We start from the raw sequence: 24,739 nt of genomic DNA on the forward strand, positions 1-24,739 counted from the left end.
AGAAACTTGGTGTAGTTTGGTGTGAACCATAGAAGCATGTTTACCTAGAACCTTAACATTATTAGCAATTCTAAACATCAAGTCACTTAAGCGATCTATCATCATAGCATTATGTCTTAATTTATCTTTGACATAATTATTGAAATGATCTTACTTAACAATGTAACTATCGAATTCATCCATACATTAACTAGGAGCCTTAGTATAAAGTATATCACTCTCATTAAAGGTACGGAGTGAGTTTACCTCTACTACCTGTGTCGGGGTGTCAAGTCCATGTATTTCTTCTATAGGTGGTAATTTCTTGACATCTTTAGTTTTAATACCTTTCTGTTTAATAGATATTTTGGCTTCTTGCATATCTTCAGGATTAAGTAATAGAATACCACTCTTCTTTTGGATAGGTTCCGACGGTGGTTCGGGAAGTGTCCAATTATCGTCATTTTGCAATATGTTATTTAATAGTTCTTCAGCTTGTCCAACAACTCTTTCCCTGAAAACATAACCAACACAACTATCTAGGAAATCCCTAGAAGCATCGGTTAGTCCATTCTAAAAGATATCACATATTTGATTTTCTTAAGAGGATGATCAGCAAAAGCTCTAAGTAACTCGAGAAGCCTCCCCCAAGCTTGAGGGAGATTCTCTTCTTCAATTTGCACAAAGTAAATTTCTCTTGTAAGGCAGCTTGTTCCTTGTGAGCAGGAAACTATTTTTTAGAGAATTAATAAAGAATATCATGGGGACTATGCACACAACCAGGATTAAGAGAAATGAACCATTCTTTAGCCTGGCCTTTTAGCGGTAAAGGAAAAAACCTTAAGGATATAATCGTAACGTATCTTTTCCTCATTAGTAAACAAAGCAGGAATACCATTCAATTTAGTGAGATGTCCAACAACAGTTTCAATTTCATAACCATGGAACGGATCAAATTCTACTATAGGAATTAACTTAGGATTTTTAGAGAATTCATAATCCTTATTAGTAATAAATATAGGTGAAGTAGCAAATTTAGGACCACGTTTTATTTTCTGCATCATAGATTTTTCTTTCAGTTTGCATAGTAGTTTCTTCAACTCATCTCTATTTTCAGAACCAAGAAAGTCCCTAGCTACTTCTCCATCCATAACATGACCTTCAGGTACATAATGAAATTTATATTTGTTGGGAGAGCGAGGTGTAGTAAGTGATTCAAAATCTTCATTAATTTCAGCATTTTCAAATTCTTTAGGTTTAGCAATATGAGCATCAAGTAATTCATTCAGTGGCATAGGCACAATTTCATCAAATATAGCAGTAGTATCATCATTAATTTCAGAAGTAGCATCATCAAGTTCAAGCGATATATCAGAATGTGTAACATGCGGTGGTGTAATAAGCTAATTCATAATAGTAGGTGAATCAAAGGAAGAGCTAGATGGCAGTCCCTAACCTCTTCTCGTACGAGAGGGGATGATCTTAGTTTGAGTATCTTTCATATTCTTTATAGTAGAAATTGGATATCCTCAAGTTAACACAATAAATATAGTTATGGTCCCTCGCAATGGCGCCAGAAAAAGTTCTTGATAACCCACAAGTGTAGGGGATCACGAGAGTCTTCACGGGTAGTATTTCACCCTATTATTGATTCAACACAAGGGGATCCAAAGAATTTTTATCGGCCTTGACATTTGAGTTGTCAATTCAACCACACCTGGGATATCTCTGTGTAACAAAGGTTTAGTAGGGTGACAAATAATAGTAGTGGTAGTAACAGTGAAAACAACAATTTTGTAACAATAGTGACAGTGATAACAACAATAGTAACTTAGCAAGATTCAGTATATGTAAAGTGTAGACCATGGTGCAGCGTTGGAAAGATATGGATGACATCAATCATGTACTAGTTACACACTAGAGCGATAGAGAACTAGCTCCAATTCATCAATATAATGTAGGCATGTATTCCGTATATAGTCATACGTGCTTGCAATAAGAGCTTGCATGACATCTTTTGTCCTATCCTACAGTGGCAGCGGGGTCCTATTGGAAACTAAGGGATATTAAGGCCTCCTTTTAATAGAGAACCGAAACAAAGCATTAACACATGGTGAATACATGAACTCCTCAAACTATGGCAATCACCGGAAAGAATCCCAATTATTGTCACCTTGGCGTATGCGGATCAAGACATGGAATAGATGCATAAACTTGCTAGATTGGATACAAATCATTATTATATTCATGAAAATATACTCGGTTTAGATTTGAAATCCTAGCACTTTGGCCCTAGTGACAAGCATTAAGCATAGCAAAGTCATAGCAACATCAATCTGAGAACATAGTGGATGCTGGGGATCAAGCCCTAACAAATTAACTCGATTACATGATAAATTCCATCCACACCCATCACTGGCTAACAATCCTACACAGGAATTACTCACTGCCTATGGTGAACATCATGGAATATTTGATGAAGAAGGGTTGGTGATGGCAATGAGGATGAATCCCCCTCTCCGGAGCCCCAAAGGACTCGAGATCAGACGTCCTGAGGAAGAACCTGAGGTGGCAGCAGCTCTGTCTCGTAGATCGCGATGAAAACTTCTCTCTATTTTTTCTCTGAATATGTGAATTTATAGGACTGGAGATAGGGACAGGGTAGCCTCGTGGGATCCACCACACAACAGGGCATGACCTAGGGAGGTGTTCGTGACCTATTGCCTCGTGGGCCACAGGCACCCCCTCTAGTGGGTCTTTGCTTCATAATTCATTATAATTCCTAGAAAAAATCTCAATTTTTTTGTCCAATTCCAAGAACTTTTATTTCTGCACAAAAATAACACCAAGGTAGTTCTGCTAAACAGAATATCTATCCGGGTTACTTTCATTAAATTCATGCAATTAGAGTCCAAAAGAAGAGAAAAAGTGTTAGGAAAAGTAGATATGTTGGAGACGTATCACCCTGATGGAGGGGGCATCAATCAAAAAGGGCATGTACATCAACATTGTTGCTTCCAAGGTGATGTGTGAGTAGTTTACCATAGACCTACGGGTGTGTAGTTAGTACCTAGATAACTCTCTCTCCCCTCCCTCCTCTATGTGTGTGTGTGTGTGTGTGTGTGTTCTTCAATGCCAAGATCACCGTGATTCACGTGATGATCTATATTATGTAATCACTCTTTGCGGTGTGTTTGTCGGGATCCGATGAATTGTGGGTTTATGTTCAGATCATTCATGAAAATTATTTGAGTCAAGTCTGAATTATTATATGCATGATTATGATAGCTTCGTATTTCTCTCCAGTCTATCTGTTTTGGTTTGTGTCGGGACCCCGATCCTAAGCCATAGGAATCCAGCCTGTAACACATGGCATCCCTTTGTGGTCTCACGCACGGTTAACTCCACGGCTGCAGCCTTACCTTAGCCGGGACCGTTTGCGTCTTTTGACTCACGTATGCGATAGTGTCGCTAGCAATCCAATGTCAAAGAACCCGGATCGACATGTCTAGTCATAAACCAAAGTGGCAGTACCGCACATGGACAGGCATACATGACCCAACAAAGCAGGTGTCGATCATCAGCGAATGTAGACGAGTCGTAGCAAGCTACAAGGACTCCATTACATCGCGTGACATTTCCCCAAAGGGGACAGACACAGCAGCTAAGAAGGACACATGCCGGTCAACCAATGTGTCCGGAGCAGTAGCGAACTACCAAGGCTCGTTGGATCACAAAGGGGCATTTCTTGTAAGGAGTGCTACTAAAGTTCACGACTAGGTAATCGAACCCCATACATATCAAGTACGACACACGTATGCATGGCATACCGATATGTATAGATACATCGATGGCATCACAACATAACCATAAATATACAACCTTTATTTAAGAGGCTCGGAAGAGCCACACACATAATATTACACATCAAGGGTCTCACGACCCATAATAGCAGTCATTCAGTTACAAGCCAGCGGAAGAGTTTAAAACTATCTGAGTACAGACATGGCAACTAGAAGGCACATGGCCTGACTATACTACAGATCCAACGTAGGGCCAGATCGTAGCTGGGACACGAGCTACTCGTCGTCGTCGATGTCTACGAAGAACCCTCCATCAGGGTCATTCGCAACCTCTGCAACAGGTATTAAGCAAACATGAGTACGAAGGTACTCAGCAAGACTTTTAGGACAAATAACTACTCATGCAAGGTATCAAAAGGTATTGTGGGGTTTCATGCGGAAAGCCAGCATTTGACTCAAGGCTAGACAATTTGCATTTTTAAATATTTGACAACTTGATTTCTCGCACACGAGTCCACTAACACCACAACAATACTCTATCGTGGAATCATTCCGTCTCCATATGGAAATGCCGTCCATGACACTCACGCTTATCTTGGCAATTTTATGAGTAGCCATTGAAGTTATCTATGAACAACATATGTCTCCAAGTAGTCCATATCCGAGGACGCGGCTATTCGAATAGATCATAACCCTGCAGGGGTGTACTTCGTCACACACGCTCTCGCCACTTATCGCCATGTGCACGTCATGCACCTCGGCAACCTTCAAGCGGAAGCCCAGCGAGGGAGTCGGCCACGACCGTTAACCACACTAGTACCTAGTCCAGGTTTATCGCCTATCTGAGAGTAACCCGTACGGAAGTCTGGCCGAGGTTTCCGCCACGGCCTCAAACGATGTGCGCAGGGTTCCCAAGCCCACCATCCGGGTGCCACTTGGTACACCGTGCCACTGCCTACCGCATCACGGCCCACCTCTTAGGTCAGCACCATGCACGGCCTCCAGCATTACTATAAACACCAGAAACTACTTGCAACTCCTGGACGGAGTACTACGTGATTAATAGGCCGAGCGGGGTCATATTTCAGGGCCCAGCATGTGGTAGTATCTAGCCTTGGATTACATACACGGAACTCAGTTCCTAAGGACGGTTCCAATGAAACAACCCGCCATGTACTCCTACACAGCCTTTCACCGGTACCTTTACCAAATCAAGTTCAACACACAACCTTTGCTCACCGAACACGTTCTCACAATTCTGTTCATCTCCCGGATGACAAACCTTACACAACTCTAAGCATAGCATGCATAGCAGGATAAGGCACATCATAGCTCAAGCAACTATCAGGTATGCTAGGTTGCAAGGTTCGGCTATTTACTGTGACAAGGTTAGGTCATGCAAAGGAAGTGGGTTCAACTAACGTGGCAAAAGCAGTTGAAGCATTTGATCCTAATGCAATAAATAAGTGCAGGAGCAAGAACATGGGAATTACCGGGATGATCAAAAGGGTTGCTTGCCTTGTTGCTCAGAGGAGGAACGATATCCGTCAGACGGATATTCGGTAGAATCCGGGGGTGCGGAGCCTACCGTAAAGAATGGTAACATTCAATAATAATCATATGCAATCAAAATTATGCATGAGCATGGCATGAGAATGCAAAGTGATAAGTTATTATTTTCAACATGTATTAGGTTTAGAGTTGATTTGAATCACATTCGAATAGCAATTCAAACGGGGTATTCTCGGATACCGGTTTAATTGATTCGACCTGATGCTCAGATCAACTTGATGTTAGCATGCATGAAATGTCATGTTAATGTACTGATTTGTAACTAGGACAGTGTGTGATCATGGCAACCATATTGTAATTTGAATATTTTCCAAATTCCATTTATAAAGTGATTATAAGAATTGAATTATTCCTTATTATACATGTTAGGGTTCTGTAACTTTTTCAAACATGGTTGAAAATAGCATAATCAGAATCCTTGAATTTTTCTGATACTTTTTCATATATAAATTGTTTTCATTGGAGTTACAGATTAATTTCTATGATTTTTACAAGTTTTAGAAATTTCCTGGAATTATTTCTATACTGATAATTCTCTTTATTGCATCAGACTGACGTCAGCAAGTCAGCCGACCTTTTCAGGTCAAACCTGACACGGGGGCCCCACTGGTCAGCCTCTCTGGGACTAATCCCGCGCTGACCAGCCCCTAAACTGAGTTGACTTGGCCTTGGGCCCACAGTCAGCGAGAGATTAAGCTTCTAATCTGCTGGATTAGCTTTGCCACGTCGACCCCCACCGGAGCATGGCCGGCGGCGACCACGGGCGCGGCGTAGGGCTCGCCGGAGGAAGCTAGACTGCGCATCGGCCGTCGATTTTGGGCGCAGAAAGCAGCTACGGGTAGCTAGTGCAACGCCGCATCTAGCGGGGCCATCAAGGGAAGCTAGGGTCGCCGGGAGGGGCGCCGGCGATGAGCCGAGGCGGCGGCCGAAGCTCGGCCTTCTATGAAAGACGGCTCTAGGGCACGGGGAGGGCAGCTGGAGGGCTCATCGCACTCCTCGAGGCTCCACGAGCTCGAAGCCTAGCTCGAGCGCGTGGATCAAACACCACAGCGACAGCGACGACATGACCGGCGGCGAGAAGCTCTCGGCCTTGGTGGGGAACGGGGCTACGATGCACGGAAGAGCGTGGGGTGAGAGGGGAAACGACGACGAGCTCACGACGGTTCTGATGGTGTTGATGAAGGGCTCGGGGGTGCGCCGGAGGGAGCGAATCGACGGGAGAGTTCCGGCGGCCGGAGGTGGAAGACGATGGCGTTGGGGCGATGCAGAGCTCGGGGAAGCTTCGGTTCTGCAGAGAGGACCAGAACGACGAGGCGGAGCTAACGGACTACTCGGAGGAATGTTCCCGTGGCTAGAAGCGCTGCGGCTCGAGCTCGAGCTCGTGGTAATGGCGGCAGCAGGAGGAGGAAAAGATCCGAGAGGAGGGAGAGAGCTATCGCTAGGAATGGATAGAGGAGACCTCGGGGAGCTTATCCCCATCGTCGCGCTGTCCCGGGGGGCTCTGGAGCTCGCCACGGCGAAGCAGGAGGTGGAGGGGCCGCCGTGGTCGATCTCCCCTCTGCCAGAAGGCAGAGGAAGAAGACGACCCTGCCCCTGGTGGGCTGGGCCTCCTCAGGCGATAGGTAATGTTTTTCTTCTTCTTAATTGTTTTCTGTTTTGTTCTGTTTTGCTAAATAATGTTTTGCTATATATTTCAGCTCCAAAATGGTGGTAAAAATTATTTTAAACACACCGGAATATTTGTTATAATATTCCCAACCATTTCCAAAGTTTTCAACATTTTTGAAAATTTATAGTTTCTGATTTCAAATTTAAAGTTTGAAACCAGTGGCTTTTTGCATTTATTTAAAATGCTTAAAGTGTCAAGAAAATAGTTTTCTCCAATGCTTATTTACTTTCATGATTTATCAGAAAGTTTGAACATTTCTTGAGGCCATTTTGGGTTCATTGATTTTAACTAGGTTGAGATTTTCTTTATTTAAAATAGTGGCTAGGTTTTTGAGTTTTTCCTTTGCCACTTTCTTGATCTTGTTGGAAAATCTTAGATGCAAATGCAAAGAAGACATGAGCACAAGACTAACTTGCTTAAGGGATAGGGATGTGACAACTCACCCCCACTCAAAAGAATCTCGTCCCGAGATTTCGAAGTCGTCGGGAATAACGCAGGATATTCAAGTCGGAGACGATCCTCTCTTTCCCAGGTTGCCTCCTTTTTAGAATGGTTTGACCATTGAACTTTAAGAAACTTGAGGTTTCGACGTCGAGTGGTACGCTCAGCTTGATCAAGAATACGCATGGGGTATTCTCGGTATGAAAGGTTATCTTGTAGATCAAGCGTTTCGTGGTCCACTTCACGGATAGGATCCGAAAAGCAACGCCTGAGTTGCGAGACGTGGAAAACATCATGAACCTTGGAAAGATGTGGAGGAAGTTCCAACTGGTAGGCAACTTCTCCTCGTTTGGCAAGAATGCGAAAAGGACCAATGTAACGAGGAGCCAATTTGCCCTTGATACCGAAATGATGGGTACCCTTCAAAGGTGTAACCCGAAGGTAAGCCTTCTCGTCAACTTCAAAGGTCACAGCCTTATGATGAAAATCATATTGGCTCTTTTGACGAGACTGGGCTGTTTTCAACTTTTCACGAATAATGCGAACCTGTTCTTCTGCATCCTGAATCATATCCGGACCAAAGAGTTGCCTCTCTCCGGTTTCTGACCAATTAAGAGGTGTTCGACATCTTCGTCCGTAGAGAACTTCAAAAGGGGCTTTGCCCAAGCTCGATTGGTAACTATTGTTATAAGCGAATTCGGCGAATGGAAGACACTTCTCCCAATTCATACCGAACGATATAACACAAGCTCGGAGCATATCTTCGAGAATTTGATTCACTCTTTCTACTTGACCACTAGATTGGGGATGGAAAGCAGTGCTAAAAGATAGGTGAGTCCCCATGGCATTCTGAAAACTTTCCCAGAAGCGAGAAGTAAAGATACTTCCACGGTCCAAGTTAATTTCTAGGGGAACACCATGAAGAGACACTATTCGAGAGATATATAACTCTGTTAGCTGGCTAGCTGTTATACTCTCACGAACAGGAAGAAAATGAGCCACTTTGGAAAGACGGTCAATGACCACAAGGATAGCGTTATTTCCTTTCTTGGTCTTGGGAAATCCGGTAATGAAATCCATGCTAACTTTATCCCATTTCCATTCAGGAATAGCTAAAGGCTGTAGGGTGCCAGCAGGCCTTTGATGTTCTGCCTTAACTCGACGACAAACGTCGCAGTTAGCAACGAACTCAGCAATTTCTCTCTTCATCCTAGTCCACCAAAACCTCTGGCGTAGGTCCTAATACATCTTAGTACTACCGGGATGAATGGTGAGAGGAGAATCATGAGCCTCCTTAAGGATTAACTGCTTAGATGTGGGTTCTTAGGAACCACTAAACGATTCTGGAAGAACACAACACCTTGATCGTTCATGGAAAATTCTTTAGCGTTTCCGCTAAAAATATTCTCCTTGATCCGTGATATACCCTTGTCACGCTTTTGGCCAGCTATAATTTGATACTTAAGAGTAGGCTTCGCCACCAGGTTAGAAAGGAATCCTTGAGGAACAATATGAAGATTCAACTTCCGAAAGTCCTCATGGAGATGTGGTTGACCTTGTTGTAGCATCAAATTGTTACAATAAGATTTATGACTTAGCGCATCGGCCATAACATTGGCCTTCCCCGGGGTGTAAGTTATCCCTAAGTCGTAATCCGAGATCAACTCAACCCACCGTCTTTGCCTGAGATTCAAATCCGGCTGGGTGAAGATATATTTCAGACTTTGGTGATCAGTGAATATTTTGCAACGATTACCCAGAAGGTAATGTCGCCAGGTTTTTAGTGCATGGGCCACAGCTGCAAGCTCAAGGTCATGTGTGGGATAATTATCCTCATGTGGACGCAACTGTCAAGATGCGTATGCGATCACATGACGATCTTGCATGAGAATGCAACCTAATCCTTGTCGCGAGGCGTCGCAATAGATAACAAAGTCCTTAGAAAAATATGGTGGTAGCAACACAGGTGCGGAAGTCAGGCGTCTTTTTAGTTCCTGAAAACTATGCTCACACTGTGGTGTCCATTCGAACTTTTTATCCTTCTTGAGGAGTTCAGTTAGAGGCTTTGCAACCATGGAGAAATTCTCGACGAAGCGGCGACAATAGCTCGCTAGACCAAGAAAACTCCTAACTTGTTTAACCGATTCAGGTTGAGTCCAATCAAGGACATCTTGAACTCTCTCGGGATTGACAGCAATACCCTTACCAGAGATTACATGTCCTAGATAGGTCACTTCTAGTAACCATAATTCACATTTTGAAAACTTGGCATAAAGGCGATGCTCTCGAACTTTCATCAATACCAGCCTTAGATGCTCGGCATGTTCTTGTTCATTCTTCGAGTAGATGAGGATATCATCGAGGTATACCAGGACGAATTTATCCAAATACTCCATGAAGATTAAGTTCATCAGTGGAGTGAAGGTGGCTGGGGCATTGGTTAAACCGAAGGACATAACGGTGTACTCATATTGGCCATAACGAGTAACAAAAGCCGTTTTTGGAATGTCCCCGGTCTTAATCTTGATTTGATGGTATCCCAACCTCAAATCCATTTTGGAGAAGACTGAGGATCCAGCGAGCTGATCGTACAGATCGTTGATCCTGGGGAGCGGATACTTATTCTTAATGGTGACCAGATTAACTGGTCGGTAATCTACAACCATCCGATCCGTTCCGTCTTTCTTCTTGACGAAGAGGACGGGGAAAGCGCAAGGAGAAGAGCTAGGACGAATGAAACCCTTGTTCAAGGCCTCATCTAGTTGCTTTTTAAGTTCGGCTAGCTCCAGGGGTGCCATCTTATATGGTCTTCTGGCTATTGGGACAGTTCCCGGAACAAGATCTATTACAAACTCTACATCTCTGTCAGGTGGAATTCCTGGCAGTTCCTCTGGAAAAACATCCGGGAAGTCACGGACTACCGGAATGTCTTCAAGTTTCGGAAGAGGGTTGGCATTTAGGGAATAGAGTTGGCATTTGGCAACTCGAGTAGAGACATTTACTATCTCACCCGAGGGATGGGTAAGTTGGACATTTCTAGAATGAGTATCAATCTTGGCATAGTGAGCTGACATCCAGTCCATGCCCAAGCTGATATTAATATCCGAAGATTTCAATGCTATCAATGAGGCTAGAAAAACTAGCCCGTCTACTAGAATTTCATTGTCATAGGTTATCCTGGAGGTTTGCCATTTACTACGAGGGGTTTGGATAACCAATGGAATTGGCATATCACAAAAAGGCATGTTATGCAACTGTGCATAACTTTCTGAAATGAAGGAATGAGAAGACCCAGTGTCAAAGAGAACGGACGCTGGGTGATGATTAACAAGAAGCGTACCCAGCATGACGTCGGGATCCTCTGCATCTTCTTCTGCTGACACATAGTTCACACGGCCACGTGCAGGAATTGGCTTCACATAATAAGCTTTGCCCGACTTGGCTTGCCCGACGGACTTTCCGGGTTGCTTGGCACCCACATTCTGAGGACACTCACGGGAATAGTGCCCTGGTTCTCCACACTTGTAGCATATCACCTGGTTGGCACGTGGTGCAGCATTGCTAGCTGGACCACCATAAGCTTTTGCTGGAGGGTTGGCCTGATTCGTCTGAGGCGCCACGTAGGATGGCCTCGAAGTGTATCTTGGTGGCAGAGAACTGTTTGGAACCCACAGCGTGCGTTTTGGGAACGCGGAACCAGAAGACGAGCCAAAGTCATGGGAATGCTTCCTTGTGGCTTCGAAGTCAGTATGACCAGTCTCGGCACTGATCGCTTTGTTGACTAGGGCTTGAAAACTTGCACACTCATGGAGGCGCAGATCACGACGGAGCTCAGGGCTCAGACCCTTACGAAACCTTGCTTGCTTCTTGGCGTCAGTAGACACCTCCTCTGTTGCATAGCGGGCGAGGTTACCGAACTCGCGGCTATAGGCATCCACAGACAACTTGCCCGGAGTGAAGGCACATAACTCCTCTCTCTTTCTGTCCATCAGGCCCTCTGGAATATGGTGCAGACGAAAAGCGGCACTGAAGTCTGCCCATGTGGCCACTGGTTCAGCGGGACGCATAGCTTCAAAATTCTCCCACCACAGATTGGCGGGTCCTTCCAGGAAATACGCCGCAAAGGTCACCTTGTCAGCCTCAGACACATTCGCAGAGCGAATCTTGCGTGAGATGCTGCACAGCCAGTCATCAGCGTCGAGGGGATCGACGGAATGATGAAACTTTGGAGGATTCAGCTTCACAAAGTCATTGAGGGACACTGCAGCATTCCTAGGCTGTCGAGCCGTATTCTGCTCAATACACTCTAGCAGTCGATTGGTTTCCCTTTTATTTCTCTGTGCCTCAAGCATCACTTCCACCAGAGAAGGTGGGTGAGGCAGGTCTTCCTGCGACGCTTGACTACCCTCACCTTGCTCATGAGCAGGGGCACGGTTCAACCTGGTGAACACCATCCTGATAAACAAACTCATAGCTTAGACCAATATCATATCAATACTAACTATGGATTAAGAATGTACTGAACACACGGAATGCGGAAATGAATGTCCGAACAGCATGGTAACAAGCAACTGCTATATATACACCATGGTTCATACACACCCTTACATAGTTCAGTACAACCTTAACCGAAGAGCAAACTACTGAAATTATGAAACTACTCATCAGAGGCTTACAAGCTTCCTATACATTATTTATCTAGGCCTCCGGAATTCATTTCACATTACATGCATACTTCACAAGTCATGCAGGACTGTGAACGTACGGCTACTACCATACTATCCTTCCGCTCACAGCTCAGGCATCCGCATAGAACATCTCATAGAGATTACCTCCATGACCTGGAAGCTCAACCTGCGGATCAGGAAACACTCTAGCCTGAGATCCCTGGGATCCATAAGGACACGGATGTGGCCTTGGTCCCCTGACTGGTGGTAAGAGGGGTCCCCGAAGAGGTGTGACTCCTCCTATAGCTGGCCAGTCAACGTGGGCCGGAAGATGGGTCCTAACAGGGTTCAACATCTCCGTCTCTCCATACCCTGTCTGGACTACCGGTGCCAGCTGCGTCAAGGCTGTCCACAGACGGGAACGGGTAGCATAAAGCTCCATACGGAGAGCACGAGCATCCCTGTCTCTGTTCTCTAGCATCTCAACAGTGGACTGCAGTAGTGGATCCTCCATAGAAGAATCAAAATAGACTCCATTGAGGTATCCCTCTTCACCAGGCTGAGAGGCCGGAACATAGCAGAACTCTGAATTCTGCAGGAGTGCATGTCTCGCTCTCATAATGGTCAGCATTGAGTAGGCAGCATCCTGTACTGCCATGTCAACAGTGACTCCCAACCCATACGACCAATGGATTGGCTCCTCAGCTCCAGGGTAGTCTGGAAATACCCTAACAGTGCAGATGTACTGGCTCTGGTTGAAGTCTCGGTACTGTTCCTCTACTGTGTACTCGGGGTACCAGCGGTAACCGCACACCGACATCACCCTGACCAGCATGGCCGTATGACCCGACACATCAATGCACCTGGTCAGACGTACCACCTGCCGAGAAGGACGGCCAGGCATCTGTAAATGGAGAGTAATGCAAAAGCATTAGAGCTCTGAATGCAAAAATTGGGCAGCATAACGGCTGTAAATGCTCAAAAACAAATTTTGAGACAACCCAAAATGGAATAGCGTAACCACTCAACTATCAAGTTCAACTCTCTGATCATCAACTTACTTCCTTTTTCCTAGGAATAGAAGAAACCCAATGTCTCTTGACCCGTAGTCCTATAATCTACTGATCAGAACACGAGCCTAGAAGAAGATGAGTAACCTAGTCCTTAATTCCCGCAGAAAAGATGAGGATGACCAGAATAGAATAACTTGAGAAGAGAACAAGAGACTTACGTTCCCTTCCACAAACAATTCCCTTATATATATAACTAAAGAAATTCTAGACTCAACTTCGACCAGTTGGCTTAGTAATCCTACAGTCAGTCAGGCTCTGATACCAACGCTGTCGGGACCCCGATCCTAAGCCATAGGAATCTAGCCTGTAACACATCGCATCCCTTTGTGGTCTCACGCACGGTTAACTCCACGGCTGCAGCCTTACCTAAGCCGGGACCGTTTGCGTCTTTTGACTCATGTATGCGATAGTGTCGCTAGCAATCCAATGTCAAAGAACCCGGATCGACATGTCTAGTCATAAACCAAAGTGGCAGTACCACACAAGGACAGGCATACATGACCCAACAAAGCAGGTGTCCGTCATCAGCGAATGTAGACGAGTCGTAGCAAGCTACAAGGACTCCATTACATCACGTGACATTTCCCCAAAGGGGACAGACACAACAGCTAAGAAGTACACATGCCGGTCAACCAATGTGTCCGGAGCAGTAGCGAACTACCAAGGCTCGTTGGATCACAAAGGGGCATTTCCTTGTAAGGAGTGCTACTAAAGTTCACGACTAGGTAATCGAACCCCATACATATCAAGTACGACACACGTATGCATGGCATACCGATATGTATAGATACATCGATGGCATCACAACATAACCATAAATATACAACCTTTATTTAAGAGGCTCGGAAGAGCCACACACATAATATTACACATCAAGGGTCTCACGACCCATAATAGCAGTCATTCAGTTACAAGCCAGCGGAAGAGTTTAAAACTGTCTGAGTACAGACATGGCAACTAGAAGGCACATGGCCTGACTATACTACAGATCCAACGTAGGGCCAGATCGTAGCTGGGACACGAGCTACTCGTCGTCGTCGATGTCTACGAAGAACCCTCCATCAGGGTCATTCGCAACCTCTGCAACAGGTATTAAGCAAACATGAGTACGAAGGTACTCAGCAAGACTTTTAGGACAAATAACTACTCATGCAAGGTATCAAAAGGTATTGTGGGGTTTCATGCGGAAAGCCAGCATTTGACTCAAGGCTAGACAATTTGCATTTTTAAATATTTGACAACTTGATTTCTCGCACACGAGTCCACTAACACCACAACAATACTCTATCGTGGAAACATTCCGTCTCCATATGGAAATGCCGTCCATGACACTCACGCTTATCTTGGCAATTTTATGAGTAGCCATTGAAGTTATCTATGAACAACATATGTCTCCAAGTAGTCCATATCCGAGGACGCGGCTATTCGAATAGATCATAACCCTGCAGGGGTGTACTTCGTCACACACGCTCTCGCCACTTATCGCCATGTGCACGTCATGCACCTCGGCAACCTTCAAGCGGAAGCCCAGCGAGGGAGTCGGCCACGACCGTTAACCACACTAGTACCTAGTCCAGGTTTATCGCCTATCTGAGAGTAACCCGTACGGAAGTCCGGCCGAGGTTTCCGCCACGGCCTCAAACGATGTGCGCAGGGTTCCCAAGCCCACCATCCGGGTGCCACTTGGTACACCGTGCCACTGCCTACCGCATCACGGCCCACCTCTCAGATCAGCACCATGCACGGCCTCCAGCATTACTATAAACACCAGAAACTACTTGCAACTCCTGGACCGAGTACTACGCGATTAATAGGCCGAGCGGGGTCATATTTCAGGGCCCAGCATGTGGTAGTATCTAGCCTTGGATTACATACACGGAACTCAGTTCCTAAGGACGGTTCCAATGAAACAACCCGCCATGTACTCCTACACAGCCTTTCTACGGTACCTTTACCAAATCAAGTTCAACACACAACCTTTGCTCACCGAACACGTTCTCACAATTCTGTTCATCTCCCAGATGACAGACCATATACAACTCTAAGCATAGCATGCATAGCAGGATAAGGCACATCATAGCTCAAGCAACTATCAGGTATGCTAGGTTGCAAGGTTCGGCTATTTACTGTGACAAGGTTAGGTCATGCAAAGGAAGTGGGTTCAACTAACGTGGCAAAAGCAGTTGAAGCATTTGATCCTAATGCAATAAATAAGTGCAGGAGCAAGAACATGGGAATTATCGGGATGATCAAAAGGGTTGCTTGCCTTGTTGCTCAGAGGAGGAACGACTTCCGTCAGACGGATATTCGGTAGAATCTGGGGGTGCGGAGCCTACCGTAAAGAATGGTAACATTCAATAACAATCATATGCAATCAAAATGATGCATGAGCATGGCATGAGAATGCAAAGTGATAAGTTATTATTTTCAACATGTATTAGGTTTAGAGTTGATTTGAATCACATTCGAATAGCAATTCAAACGGGGTATTCTCGGATACCGGTTTAATTGATTCGACCTGATGCTCAAATCAACTTGATGTTAGCATGCATGAAATGTCATGTTAATGTACTGATTTGTAACTAGGACAGTGTGTGATCATGGCAACCATATTGTAATTTGAATATTTTCCAAATTCCATTTATAAAGTGATTATAAGAATTGAATTATTCCTTATTATACATGTTAGGGTTCTGTAACTTTTTCAAACATGGTTGAAAATAGCATAATCAGAATCCTTGAATTTTTCTGATACTTTTTCATATATAAATTATTTTCATTGGAGTTACAGATTAATTTCTATTATTTTTACAAGTTTTAGCAATTTCCTCGAATTATTTCTATACTGATAATTCTCTTTATTGCATCAGACTGACGTCAGCAGGTCAGCCGACCTGTTCAGGTCAAACCTGACAGGGGGGCCCCACTGGTGAGCCTCTCTGGGACTAATCCCGCGCTGACCAGCCCCTAAACTGAGTTGACTTGGCCTTGGGCCCACTGTCAGCGAGAGATTAAGCTTCTAATCTGCTGGATTAGCTTTGCCATGTCGACCCCCACCGGAGCATGGCCGGCAGCGACCACGGGCGCGGCGGAGGGCTCGCCGGAGGAAGCTAGACTGCGCATTGGCCGTCGATTTTGGGTGCAGAAAGCAGCTACGGGTAGCTGGTGCAACGCCGCATCTAGCGGGGGCATCAGGGGAAGCTAGGGTCGCCGGGAGGGGCGCCGGTGATGAGCCAAGGAGGCGGCCGAAGCTCAGCCTTCTATGAGAGACGGCTCTAGGGCACGGGGAGGGCAGCTGGAGGGCTCATCGCACTCCTGGAGGCTCCAGGAGCTCGAAGCCTAGCTCGAGCGCGTGGATCAAACACCACAGCGACGGTGACGACATGACCGGCGGCGAGAAGCTCTCGGCCTTGGTGGGGAACGGGGCTACGATGCACGGAAGAGCATGGGGTGAGAGGGGAAACGACGACGAGCTCACGGCGGTTCTGATGGTGTTGATGAAGGGCTCGGGGGTGCGCCGGAGGGAGCGAGTCGACGGGAGAGTTCCGGCGGCCGGAGGTGGAAGACGATGGAGTTGGGGCGATACAGAGCTCGGGGAAGCTTCGGCTTCTGCAGAGAGGACCATAACGACGAGGCGGAGCTAACGAACTACTCGGAGGAATGTTCCCGTGGCTAGAAGCGTTGCGGCTCGAGCTCGAGCTCGTGGTAATGGCGGCAGCAGGAGGAGGAAAAGATCCGAGAGGAGGGAGAGAGGAATCGCTAGGAATGGATAGAGGAGACCTCGGGGAGCTTATCCCCGTCGTCGCGCTGTCCCAGGGGGCTCTGGAGCTCGCCACGGCGAAGCAGGAGGTGGAGGGGCCGCCGTGGTCGATCTCCCCTCTGCCAGAAGGCAGAGGAAGAAGACTACCCTGTCCCTGGTGGGCTGGGCCTCCTCAGGCGACAGGTAATGTTTTTCTTCTTCTTAATTCTTTTCTGTTTTGTTCTTTTTTTCTAAATAATGTTTTGCTATATATTTCAGCTCCAAAATGGTGGTAAAAATTATTTTAAACACACCTGAATATTTGTTATAATATTGCCAACCATTTCCAAAGTTTTCAACATTTTTGAAAATTTATAGTTTCTGATTTCAAATTTAAAGTTTGAAACCAGTGGCTTTTTGCATTTATTTAAAATGCTTAAAGTGTCAAGAAAATAGTTTTCTCCAATGCTTATTTACTTTCATGATTTATCAGAAAGTTTGAACATTTCTTGAGGCCATTTTGGGTTCATTGATTTTAACTAGTTTGAGATTTTCTTTATTTAAAATAGTGGCTAGGTTTTAGAGTTTTTCCTTTGCCACTTTCTTGATCTTGTTGGAAAATCTTAGATGCAAATGCAAAGAAGACATGAGCACAAGACTAACTTGCTTAAGGGTTAGGGATGTGACAGTTTGGCCAACTAGATTGATTTATTTTCAGCAGGAGTGATGCGTTGTAATGGGTTCAATCTTGCGGTGCTCAATCCCAGTGAAAGAAAGGGACATGACACGTATGGTATTGCTACCATTAAGGATAAAATGATGGGGTTTATTCATATTAATTGAGTTTACTTTGTCTACAAGATGTCACTTTTCCCCAAGCATTACTCTATTTTTACTTCATACGTTAGATGCACACTGGATAGTGGTCGATGAGTGGAGTAATAGTAGTAGATGCAAGAAGGAGTCGGTCTACTAGCTTATGGACGTGATGCCTATATGTGTGATCATTTCCATGAATAAATATTACATAACTATGCACTATTCTATGAATTTCCCAACAATAATTTGTTTATCCGATGTATGCTCTCTTCGAGAGAGAAGCCTCTAGCGAAAACTATGGCGCCCGGGGTCTTCACAAATCAAACTACAAAAAAACTAAAAATATTGCTACCTTTTTTATTTCTGTTATTTTATTTTATAGTTATATTATCTATCTATCACTACTTATCGCTTGCAAGTAACAAGTTCAAGGGGCTTGACAACCCTCTTGCCCGCGTTGGGTGCATGTGGTTGCTGTTTTGTTTTGTAGGCACTGATGACAGGTGTTTGCGTGGTCCTCCTATTGGTTCGATAACCATGATTCTAACTAAGGGAAATACTTATCTCTAGTGTGATGCATCTCCCCTCCTCTTTGAGGAAAATCCCAATGCAGTTTACAAGTAGAAGTGATTTGAATGAGCCCATGGCCTTTCTCAAATCATATGTGGTGGATGATGTAAAGGACACATTAAATAAATTCCTAGAGAGTTATACATCTCCAATGTATCGATAATTGATGAAGTATTCATGGCATATTTACATAGCTTTACCATACAGTTGTATGGTTTGATGCACTTTTATATGATTGAATGGAACTAACCCGGGCTGGCGCTGTTTTCAGCAGAATTACCGTGTTATTGTTTTTGTGTAGAAAATAAAAGTTCTCGAAATAGACCAAATTTTTTTCACATTTTTTTCTAAAAGGAAAGAGTCTCATGAAGCTTAGAGGGAGTACTGATAGGTCTCCATCGTATCTACTTTTCCAAACTCTTTTGCCCTTGTTTTGGACTCTAATTTGCATGATTTGAATGGAACTAACCTGGACTGACGCTGTTTTCACCAGAATTGCATTGGTGTTATTTTTGTGCAGAAATCAAAGTTCTCCAAACGTCCTGAAAATTTACGAGGAGCAGTTTTGGAAAATATGAAAAATATCTGTGCCAAGTTCCACCTTAGGGGGTGGGCCAGTGGGCCACAAGCCCTGGCTCGGCCACCACCCCCTGGTGGTGGTGGGTAGGCTTGTGGGGCCCACACGGCTCTGCCGCCCCCAACCTCAGGTCTATAAGTTCACTTTCGTCACAGAAGTTTTCGTCGCGTTTGCGATACGGAGGTGCCGCCACCACCTGTTCTTCATCTGGAGGGCAGATCTGGAGTCCGTCTTGGGCTCCAGAGAGGGGAAATCGTCGCCATCGTCATCATCAACCTTCTTCCCTCTCCAATTCCATGAAGCTCTTCGTCGTTCGTGAGTAATCTATTCGTGGGCTCGCTGGGCGGTGATGAGTAGGATGAGATCTATCATGTAATAGAGTTAGTTTTGATGGGGATTGATCCCTAGTATCCACTATGTTCTGAGATTGATGTTGCTACTACTTTGCCATGCTTAATGCTTGTCACTAGGGCCCGAGTGCCATGATTTCAGATCTGAAATTATTATGTTGTCACCAATATATTTGTGTTTTTAGATCCGATCTTGCAAGTTGTAGTTACCTACTATGTGTTATGATCCGGCAACCCCGGAGTGACAATAAACGGAATGCGTTCACCAAGTGCTAATGCGTTGGTCCGGTTCTTTATTAAAAGGAGAATCTTAATATCCCATAGTTTCCTTTTGGACCCCGCTGCCACGGGAGGGATGGACAATAGATGTCATGCAAGTTCTTTTCCCTAAGCACGTATGACGACACACGGAATGCATGCCTACATCACATTGACGAACGGGAGCTAGCCACATATCTCTCCGTGTTATAACTATTGCATGATGAATATCATCCAAACAAATCACTGACCCATTGCCTACGAGTTTGTCCTACTGCTGCTGTTACTTGTCTTGCTCTGCTGCTGTTACTTGTGTTGCTCTGCTGTTGTTACTACTGTTGCTACTGCTGTTACTTGTCTTGCTGTGCTGCTGTTACTTGTCTTGCTCTGCTGCTACTGTTGCTACTACTATTGCTTGCTACTGTTGCTACTTGCTACTGCTGTTACTACTGCTGTTCCTTGCCACTGTCGTTACTCGTTACTTTGCTGTTACTACTTGCTTGCTGATACTAATCTTTCAGGTGTGGTTGAATCTGACACATTCAGCTGCTAATACTTGAGAGTATCCTCTCACCTCCTATAGGCGATCAACAAATTTGGGTCGAATACTCTACCCTCGAAAACTGCTGCGAACCCACGCACTGGTGGGCCATCAACAACATTCTTCTAGTTTCATTGTCGGGGAGTGCTAGCAGCATTCTTCTGGTGTCGTTGCAGGGGAAGGTTTTTTGTCACAGAATCAGCATCCGTCTAGCTATTGCCAGAGAGTGCCAATCAGCATTTTTCTGGCGCCGTTTTCAGGGAGGTATTGCTATATTCTCTAAGTCACTTGGGATTTATATCTGCTGATCACTATGAAGAATCTGAAGGATCCGAAAACCAAAGTCTTGCCCTCAACTACGAGGGGAGGTAAGGAATTGCCATCTAGCTCTGCACTTGATTCAGCTTCAGTTATGAGTAAGTTTGCGACATCACCTCCTGCTAGAAATCTTGATATGTCGCATGTGCTTGATGATGCTTATGATGCTACTGCTAGAGATGCTATGCTTGATACTATGCCTGATGATACTATGCTTGATACTATGTCTGATGATACTATGCTTGATACTGCTAGAGATGCTATTTCGCCTGATGATGCTAGAGATGCTATTTTGCCTGATGATGCTATGCTTGATACTGCTAGAGATACTACTTTGCCTGATGCTCCACTAGGGGTGTTCCTTGATGCTCATATTGCTAGAGTTACTGTCAATGCTCGTGATGCTTCTGAAACTACCGATACTATTGAGATAGAACCTGCTTTTGCTCCTGCTAGATCTAGCTCTCCTAGATATGAATTGCCTGATATACCTAAGGGTTACGTTATGGAGGGAGATATAGCTGAGGATTTTCTTGCGTGTAAGGATGCCTATGACGCTGAGAAATTACTTCTCAAGTGGAAGGAAAAATCTCGGGAAGCTAAGATGAAATACGACCCGAAGTTTGCCACTTCACCTATCTTTATCACCGATAAGGATTATGAATTCTCTGTCGACGCTGAGATAATATCTCTAGTCGAATCTGATCCTTTTCACGGTTATGAGTCTGAGGCGGTCGTAGCCCATCTTGCCAAACTACACGATATAGCCACCCTTTTCACCAATGAGGAGAAGATCCGCCACTACTACATCCTTAAGTTGTTTCCTTTCTCTCTAATGCATGATGCTAAAGCCTGGTTCACCTCTCTTTCTCCTGGATGTGTGAGTAGTCCCCAGGAGATGGTCCATTACTTCTGTGAGAAATATTGCCCTGCCCATAAGAACCAAGCTGCCTTGCAGGAAATATACAACTTTGCTCAACTCCAAGAAGAGAGTCTTCCACAAGCTTGGGGGAGGGTCGTCCAGCTACAAAATGCTTTTCCTGATCACCCTCTTAAGAAGAACGAGATACTTGATATCCTCTATAACGGACTTACCGATGCCTCTAGAGACCACCTAGATAGTTGTGCCGGTTCTGTTTTTAGGGAACGAACTGTAGAACAAGTTGAGACTCTACTGAATAACATCTTGATCAACGATAATGCTTGGACTATTCCCGAACCACCTCCTAAGCCAACTCCTAAGAAAAGAGGTATTATATTCCTCAGTCCCGAAGATATGCAAGAAGCCAAGAAATCCATGCATGAGAAAGGCATTAGATCTGAAGATGTCAATAATCTACCACCTATCGAAGAGATCCATGGTCTCGATAACACGATACAGGTAGTGGAGGTGAATCCTCTGCGTAGGTTTGATGAGAGTGACATTCCTTTTGATAAACCTGCTAGCCTATGCTTTGATGAATTTGACAACTTTTTTGCCAAACAACAGAGTTTCAATGATCATGTTAGCAGACATTTGGAACAAAGTACTCGTATGTTTATCCATTTAAGTGCTTGTGTAGACAGAAATGTCAACGATCTGAAGCTTCTGAGTAAACATGCCTCTATGATTAATACTCAGGTAGAACAAGTACTTAAAGCTCAGAATGACTTGCTCAATGAATTAAATGACAACTCTGTCAGAGTCATTACTAGAGGAGGCAAAATGACTCAGGAACCTTTGTATCCTGAAGGCCACCCTAAGAGAATTGATCAAGATTCTCAAGGAATCAATGCTGATACACCCAGTCATCCTAAGGAGAAGAAGAAGGATGATAGAAACCTACATGCTAGTTCACCAAATACTGTCACACCGAAAGAACCTAATGATATTTCTGCGTCTGATGCAGAAACACAATCTGGTGATGAACATGAACCTGGTGACAATATGGATAGTGATGTTCATAATAATGCTCAACCTAGGAATGATGAGGATGTGGAGATTGAACCGACGGTTAGTCCTGATAACCCACAACCTAAGAAATACGATAAGAATGACTTCACTGCTAGGAAGCATGGTAAAGAAAGAGAGCCATGGGTTCAGAGACCTATGCCCTTTCCTCTTAAGCCATCCAAGAAAAAGGATGATGAGGATTTTGAGCACTTCGTTGAGATGATAAGACCCATCTTTCTGCAGATGCGGTTAACTGATATGCTCAAGATGTCTCTGTATGCCAAGTACATGAAAGATACTGTGACTAATAAACGGAAGATACCAGATCTTGAGATCTCCACCATGGTTGCCAATTACACTTTTAAAGGTGGAACTCCTAAGAAACTTGGTGATCCCGGAGTGCCCACAATACCTTGCTCGATTAAAGGAAACTACGTAAGAACTGCCTTATGTGACCTTGGAGCCGGTGTTAGTGTTATGCCGCTCTCTCTTTATCGTAGACTTGAATTGGATAAGTCGACACCCACTTAAATTTCTCTGCAAATGGCTGACAAATCAACTGCTTTCCCTAACGACATTTGCGAGGATGTGCCGGTTGTGGTTGCTATCACCACTATCTTAACAGACTTTGTTATCTTGGATATTCCCGAGGACGATGCCATGGCTGTCATCCTCGGAAGACCCTTTTTAAACACTGCAGGGGCTGTTATCGATTGCCACAAAGGCAATGTCACTTTCCATGTCAACGGTAATGAACACACAGTGCACTTTCCGAAGAAACGATATCAAGTACATTGCATCAATGCTATCGAAAAGACTTCATGGATTCTCATTGGGAGCTTTGAATGTCCTATTCCTCGTGTCAAGATGAACTATGATTTGTTTGTTGGGGAGATACATATCCCCATTGAGGTGACTTAGTGGCTATTCGAAAATTCTCCGTTCTCTCTTGCGATTCGAGAAGGTTTTGTCATAAGGACTTGATCAATCCGATTGGCGGATTTCTTTCGATCACCATGAAACGAATGAATCAAATAGTCACATACCTCTGTTTTGAGCTTTCATTTTCTTTTGCTTAGAAGAAAAATGATAGAATTAGTTTAGCTTTTCCTGTTTTCTGTTTTAGCGTCCCGGAGAAAAATACCTCGAAAATAAAAGTTCTCCGATGGTCCTGAAAATTTAGTATGATTTGCTCTGGAATTTTTGAAAATTACAGGGCCTGAGAGCTGGCCTAGGGGCCAGACCAGTGGGACACAAGCCTTGCCACCGCCACCTACCCCCCTCGTGGCGGAGTGCAAGCTTGTGGGGCCCACAGGGACCCCTTCCACTCATTCCAGCTCCCAGCCTCTTCTTCCACCTCCATAAAAAATTAGTTCGCAACTCAAACCCGTGTTCTTCCTCATTTGGCTGTGATTTTCGATCTCCTTTCTCAAAGCACCATTCTCCGAACCGTTTTGGGGAAATTACTCCTTGGTAAGTGACTCCTCCATTGGTCCAATTAGTTTTTGCTCTAGTGCTTTATCCTTCGCGTATTCTTGCTACCTTGGTGACCCTGTTATTGAGCTAGAAATGTTGATTTTAGCTGGTCCCGAGTAGTTTTAGCACGTGATACGGTCTCTAGGCACTAGTAGGAGTAGTTGCTACAAGGTATGGTTGGTCTTCATTCACTTTTCTCTTGAACTTCAAAAATTTCAGCAAAAGGAAATTATGTTCAGGAGGAAGTTTCATGGTGGTTCCTCAAGTAAGAAGGGTTCCCGTCTTTCTTTTCGGGAGCCCGAACCCTTTCAACTAAGGGACGCACCGGTAGAACCATGTGAATGGCCTTCCGATGAGTTCATGATCGAAGCAGGTTTCAAGGATGAGTTTGATACACTTGTCCGCAATGCCGGGTTAGAAGAATTCCTCTCCGATAAATGTGAACAGTATGCTATGCTCACTGCCTCTTTCGTGCGTAGATTTAAATTTTCAGTTGGCCGTCACTCATCCATACTGTTTGATCTATACGATAAACCCTATACCGTGGATTTGGAGGATTTCAATAGGATTTGCAAGATACCCTATGGGGGTAGTATTAATGATCCTTCTAAGTCTTCGGTCAGAGACTTTGTCTCGAGTATAACTGTTGGAGAAACCAGAGATATCACACAAGCCACCATAGGAAGCATCAATTTCCCTGCCTTGCACTACCTTGCCCTCTTCATAGGTAGGTGCATAAACGGCAAGGGTGCACATTGTCACTTATGTGCTTCCGACCTTAGTATCCTTAAGAGCGCAGTAACAGGTGACAAGAGCTTCAATATGGGAGCTATAATAGCAAGGAGGCTGAATAAAAATGCCAGTGAGGGGATTTATTTGGTGGAGTTTATGCTACACGCTTAGCAAATTTTCTTGGAGTATCCATCCGTCTAGAAGTCCCTCCTCTCCGTACAG

This window comes from Hordeum vulgare, chromosome 3H, assembly GCF_904849725.1.
Source record: "Hordeum vulgare subsp. vulgare chromosome 3H, MorexV3_pseudomolecules_assembly, whole genome shotgun sequence".
In the NCBI taxonomy this organism is placed as follows: domain Eukaryota; kingdom Viridiplantae; phylum Streptophyta; class Magnoliopsida; order Poales; family Poaceae; genus Hordeum; species Hordeum vulgare.